The sequence below is a fragment of the Ochotona princeps genome, chromosome 26 (assembly GCF_030435755.1).
Source record: "Ochotona princeps isolate mOchPri1 chromosome 26, mOchPri1.hap1, whole genome shotgun sequence".
NCBI classification, from domain to species: domain Eukaryota; kingdom Metazoa; phylum Chordata; class Mammalia; order Lagomorpha; family Ochotonidae; genus Ochotona; species Ochotona princeps.
In genome coordinates this window covers 28,094,402-28,100,630 of record NC_080857.1, presented here as the reverse complement: position 1 = coordinate 28,100,630, position 6,229 = coordinate 28,094,402, and the positions used below count along the sequence as shown (strand labels likewise).

General features: G+C 44.9%; 1 pseudogene; it reads right to left on the bottom strand.

Annotated features, from left to right (window-relative positions):
* Positions 1–437: 437 nt before the first annotated feature.
* LOC101516971 (uncharacterized protein C2orf78-like) lies at positions 438–4,796 on the bottom strand (annotated as a pseudogene).
* Between the last annotated feature and the right edge of the window lie 1,433 nt (positions 4,797–6,229).

Here is a 6,229-nt window from a genome sequence, read left to right as displayed (position 1 = left end):
TCAACTTTGTTAGCAAGGAGTCTTGAATCTTACTTTCTAGAATACCTATCTGGTAGGTTATTATACGCTGACCAATATTTCCAGAAACTTATCTGACTGCATGAGTTCTGATCAAGCCATAATCTTCTGTTATTGTCACTTTTAAAGCATTATATTTACTTCATTTTAGAACTTACCTTGGGTTCTCTGTATTAATCCAAGTTCACACTAATTCCTCTTTCCTTAGTGTGTTTTCCTCTACTTTTCCTCATCCAGGTTTGCATTCATTTTTACTAATGCAACCTCTAGGGACTACCAACATGAACGTTAGAAAAAAAAAAACCTGAACAACAGCTTCTGAAAAAAAGAATACTTCTTTATTGAATATCTATTAATTCTATTACTTTGATTTCAGTTTTTAAAGGCTTTACCTCTATCAATACTAGAGAAATTTCTATCTATCCTGATGAAACTTCCTGGAAGAATTTTAGTGGGTCTTCTATTGCATAGCCATAGTATTGAAAATTACACATTTCTTTTTTCTCTTCTCAATGAAATACTGGAACTTTCCATATGAGATCTGTTTGGCAGCTTCTTCACACTCTAGTTGAGCCTGCCTCTTCATAGCCTCTCGCTCTGTCCTCTGCTCTTCAGTGATGGGAGTTGACACTAAAAGCCCAAGCATCTCAGGTTTCCTTCCTGGGATGGAGGCTGAAGTCTTGGATGAAAATGGATTTTGAGGCTTGGGTCGTTGCTGGAGCTTGGGTACAGCAGTGAAAACGGGTTGCAACTTGAGAGAACTTGAAGGTAACGTTTGGTTGGATGCAGGCATAGCCACAGCCGATGGAGGGACACTGCACTGGGGAGGGCTGACCAAAGCCGATTGGGTTATATTGGTTGCAACTGGAAGAGTCGGAGTGGCTGGACACTTGTAAGATGCATTGGCAAATGCAGATTGGCCAGATTATTGCAGCAGGCTAAGCTGGGTTGGCAGAAGCAGGCCAGACATGGGTAGCCACTGTAGGTCTGTGGAAGATGTTGAGCCTGAGGTCTCTCATGGGGGGAAAAGTCAGGAGGATCAACTTCACCTTTCAGGAGGATGGCATCTCAGAAATGGGTGGGGACGTGTGGCCTTTCTCAGCTTCATCATCAGGGTTCTGGGCTTTGACTGGAGCTTTCTCAGGGTCTCCCCACCCCTCCCGGGGGTTCAGCATGGCTTTGCAGCTGAGGATGCACACAGGTCTTTGGTGAAGCTTGAACTTCCCAGTATCCTGGTGGGAGAGTGGCCCGTATTCCTCCCCGTCTTCTTGCCCAGTGCATGAGAAGTGCACAGACTCTAGCATGTGCATGCCTAGGCAGCTTCAAGGTGTCCTGAAGGTGTTTTGTGTAAGTGCCGGTGAATTTCTCTTCCTCTTTGTCTTGGGGATGGGTGGCTTTTCTTGGGTCTTACCTTTGTTGCCCGACTGCTTGCTCTGCTCAGGTCTCTTAGCATTGTGTTCTTTGGTGGTTGTGTCTTGTTCCTGACCTTGGCCCTTGGTTGTCCTGGATCTGCTGGATGCAGGTTTCTGAGGTTTGTTGCTAGCTCGCTGGGCCGCATTCACAGGACTGCTGTGACTGGCAACAACCCTGCATCACCCACTTATGCCTCTCTCATTCACTCTGCTTCCTTCAGCTGGCTTATGGCTTTGACATGCTATGGACGGGCTAAGCATCTTTATGCTTGTTCTGGACCTAACTGGAGGGAATCATTATGTCCACATTCACAGGACTGCTGTGACTGACTGTAGCCCTGGAGAAAATCATTTCTGCCTCTCTCATTCCCTCTGCTTCCTACAGCTGGCTTATGGGTTTGGCCTATCATAGACAGGCTCAGCATCTTTATGCTTCTTCTTGACGCAATAATGAGGGAACCTTTACATCCACATTCACAGGATGCTGCGACTGGCTACAGCCCTGCAATCACCCACTTCAGCCTCTATCATTGTCTCTGGTTCTCAGCTCACTTGATGTTTTCGCCTATCATGGACAGGCTCAGCATCTTTATGCTTCTTCTTGATGCAATAATGAGGGAACCTTTATATCCAGCCCCACAGCACTGTTGTGACTGGCTACAGCCCGGCAATCACGCACTTCTGCCTCTATGATTGTCTCTGGTTCTCTGCTCACTTGTTGGTTTGGCCTGTTACTGATAGTCTGAGCAGTTTTATGCTTCTTCTTCCTGACCTGATTGGTGGGCGCATGTACTTTCCCCACACTGACCTGCACCTTATGGACTTTGATGGCTCCAGCATCTCATGTGTAGCACTGAATTCTCTGGAACCTATGGGCTGGTCAACACCTAGCAGGGGACTGAATATCTGAAGAAGACAAATACCTTCCAGCAGTATAGCAATGTCTACAAAGCCACTCTTCTCCTGTCCCATTGTCAAATCACTCAGATTGCTCAAGACTTGAACAGTTCTTTTTTTTAGATGTGCGTTTGTGGTTTCATGCTGTTGCTGCTGGCCAGAGAAGCATCAGCGCTCCTGTAGTATGGTGAACATCAATCATTTCCAAAGGGAGAAGTGGAGGATCTTCTCTCTGTGCTCTGAAGAGCAAATGGCGGGTCTGAAAATTTGGTTTTCATCTCTTGCATATTAGGGTTCTGTTTGCACCTTGCTTGTACCTGGCTTCAATGCCAAAGACATTGCAGGACTCAGGCCTAGATCTATCACGGAAGTGTTTCTGACACACATGGTGGTTCACATTCAAGTGATGATAGGACTTGTGTAGGAGTGGGACAATGATTCTGCAGTTTGTGGCAGAAAAATATAATCTTGGTTAGAGGTTGTATGACCAAAAATTCTGTATCCCCAAGGATTGACCCATGATTTCAAAGCAATAAAAAATCACTCCCTGTAAGTGAGATGCTCTGACTACAAACTGATGCAGTGCTCAAATACTTTCCATGTGAGCCAAGAATTTCTAGGAGATCTTCCTAAGAATCCTGAATAGATAGGCCGTGGTTGTTTGTAGTTGTCACTGGTGAGATTTTTATTGCTGTTGTTTTTCCCTCATAGGATTGTTAAGTGAAATAGCAAAAGTGGATTTAACAGCCTGCTATTTTATTTATACTGCGTAGCACTCTCATATTAGGTCACTCCACTCCTGAGAGAACAAGAACACATGATGGGCTCCGTGTAAGTAGAGTTCTTTCTCTTGCACTATTATGCAAGGACATACTCTGGGCCTCATTTCTTTACACAGGGGGTCTGAACACAAGAGCTTTAAGATGGTGCCAGTTAAGGAAACTAAAACTGTCCCCAGTAAACTATGTCATTATCTCAAAACAAACTCTGAATTTCAAGGAGAAGAGAAAGTGATGTTTTGGTGCAGGAAACTGAATGGCTAGGGCAGTGGAAGGTGCAGTATCCCTCAAAATGCTCATGCACTGTACTCATATTATACAGACGTCTCATCTGTATCAGGTGTTCTTAGCTGGAGTATGAAAACAGAGGACTCTTGGCAAGTGTAACTTCTGAAGATCCTCTGCTTGGCTGGTTGGATTATCTATTGATCTCATTCCTCCCCAGCTTCTTGCTTGCAGTAAGAAATATCAGACGTTGAGACGAGTGATGGGGTAAGACTGTGCTGAATCTTCTTCAGCACCATCACCATTTCTGGGTGAGGGGCAGAGGCCAAAACTCCTGGGCATGCCACAGAATCACAGGGTTACAGGCAGGGACCAAGTTCTCCAGAAAGTAGAGGCTCCTCCTGTCCTTTGTAATAGTACTAAAGTTGGCTTTCACTGCCAAGAATGCAGTGGGGTCAATGATTTCTCCTTGCAACAGGTCCTCTGTGGCTTTTTTGGCTGGGTTTTGACACTGGATGCACCATGGCCTGGCTCAAAAACATTATATATTTTTTTCCTCCTGATTTGATTGCAGTGACCCTGATTGTCACTTGCACTGTCCTTTATCTGATCCTTTTGATAGCTCCAGGACCCGTGGCACTGAGTTCCACAGTACCTTTGCATTGGTGCAGATCTTTCAAGGGACTGAAGATGTATGGAAAGCAAATGCCCTCCACCAGTGTAGCAATGGGTGCCAAGCTGTTGCAATCCTCAACCCTTTCTTCAAATCTGCTTGGGCCTTCAAGATTCAGGCTGATCTTTTCTCGACTGGCATTTGTGGGATCAGGATGCTTCTCTTAGCCAGAAGGAGGATCAGTGCATAAGATGATGAACATGAGGGATTTTCACAGGGATCAGTGCAGGCTCTACAAACTTGCTTTGATTCTTGTCCAAATTATTACCCTTCTGCATTTGTTCCTATGTTGAGCTAGAGGCTGTGCCGAGACATAGATTATGCAACTGAGCTGTCATTGAAATGCTTCTTGGATTAGGTGCTCTATGAACTGCAAAAGCAGGTGAGAAAAGGATGCCATTTGATGTTAGGGAGACTCATTCGTCATGAAACGTGTTGACTCCTCCTTGGCTCCTATGACACAGACATCTCTTCCGTGTGAAGTGTTTTGGATAGAGTTGCAACTACATACAAGGATGCTCCACATTCAGCGATCCTCTTTGCATCACACTTCTTTGAAGTTTTTCATTTGCACTCCCCTTGAATACTTGTTCATGTGTTGGGTTGTGCAGATGTAGGACTGCAGATTTCAGGAGTCGAGGCTGGTAACGACACATACATGCCTTGCTTATAGCATAGGATCTAGGTGGCTTGTGGTATGGGAGGAATTGGAGATGTCATCCTCTGAATGAGTGATGGAAAGAGAGCGACCATGGCGTTGACATCTACAGTTTGGTCACTCCAGGCTACCATCGTTGTGGAAGAAACACTGTGTTCTTGGTCTGTGAGAGTTCTTCCAGTGCAGTCCTCTTGTGGTAACGACTTTTTCACAGTGCTTCCTGTCATAGCTCATTTTTGAAGAGCAGGGTAGGAGGCAGCAGACATGGAAATCTGGTTCTCACCAGTAACTGCAGACAGGGTCATTGTGCCGCAATGTTGGTAAAGGTAGGCATGGTCCATACATCATGCCTGGGAAGAATTTCCAGAGGCTGATGGCCTTGGTTTTATTTGTTGATTGCTTGCTTGCTTTCTGCAGCTACTTTAGAGATGTTTTCTTGAGTTCTTTTGACCCTTTTAGCCCATGGATCTTGGTTCCCAAGGATTACATGATAAACATTCTGAAGTTTCTCATTGGCTTTGAGGGACATAATGACTAGATCCCTTTTACTCACTGGCTATAACACTGGCATGAGTGATTTCTCCCTCCATCAGGACCTGCAAGTCCTTTGCCTGGATTTTGGCCTTGAGCACACCACGGACATGCTCAAGATTTTGGTTTATTCCTCCTGGTCTGGTTGGAGAAATCCTGTTTGTTACTTGCACTATCCTGTATCTGATGTGCTGTGATAACTTTAGGAACTGTCGCCTTGATTTCTGTGGGACTTCTTGGTTTATTCAGATCTTTCAAGTGGCTGAAGTAATCAGTGGAAGACAAATATCCTTCACCAGTGTAGAAGTGTATGCAAAGCTACTGATAGCCTTGGTGTTCTCTTCAAATCCCCCTTGAGTGTCAAAACTCAGAGCATTCTTTCCCAGATTGTCATTGGTGAAGCCAGGCTGCTCCACCTCACCCACAGGATCCTCAAAGCCAAACCAAGTTAAAAACAATGAACTGCAAGCCAGAAATGATGAATATCAGTTATTTCCAAACGTAACAGTGCAGAATCCTGATTTTTCTGCTGCACCGGGGAGAATCCAGAGCCTCTGCAAGCTTGGTTTCAATGTCTTCCAAATCATTATACTCCTATGGCTGGGCTCACCTCCAAGTTCTCAGTAAACTCTTTCCCGTTGGACTCCTGGTGGAGCTCAGATACTGCTGGGATATCTATTCACTGCAGCCCCACTCTGCTGTCTCTGCTGCGTCCCTGTGTCCACAGGTGTCCAGATGTCCTTCCATCATTGGCCTGTACTCTCCTATTTCCCGGGATTGTGCCTGTTCTGCTTCAGATTTGCTAATGATTTTCATCTGTTTAATCCACCATCTTCAAACTCCTTTCTTGCTTTTTTACTTCAGAGGATAATACAATGAGAAAAGAAAAAAAGGACAAAACAATGAATGCAGTGGAACAAAAAGAAATGTTGGAGCTTTCAATTGACTGGGATGATACTCTGCTGGCTCTGTCTTCAGACCAGAGAGGGTATACCTAAGAAGCCGTTGAACTTGACTGGACAATAATATACTGGAC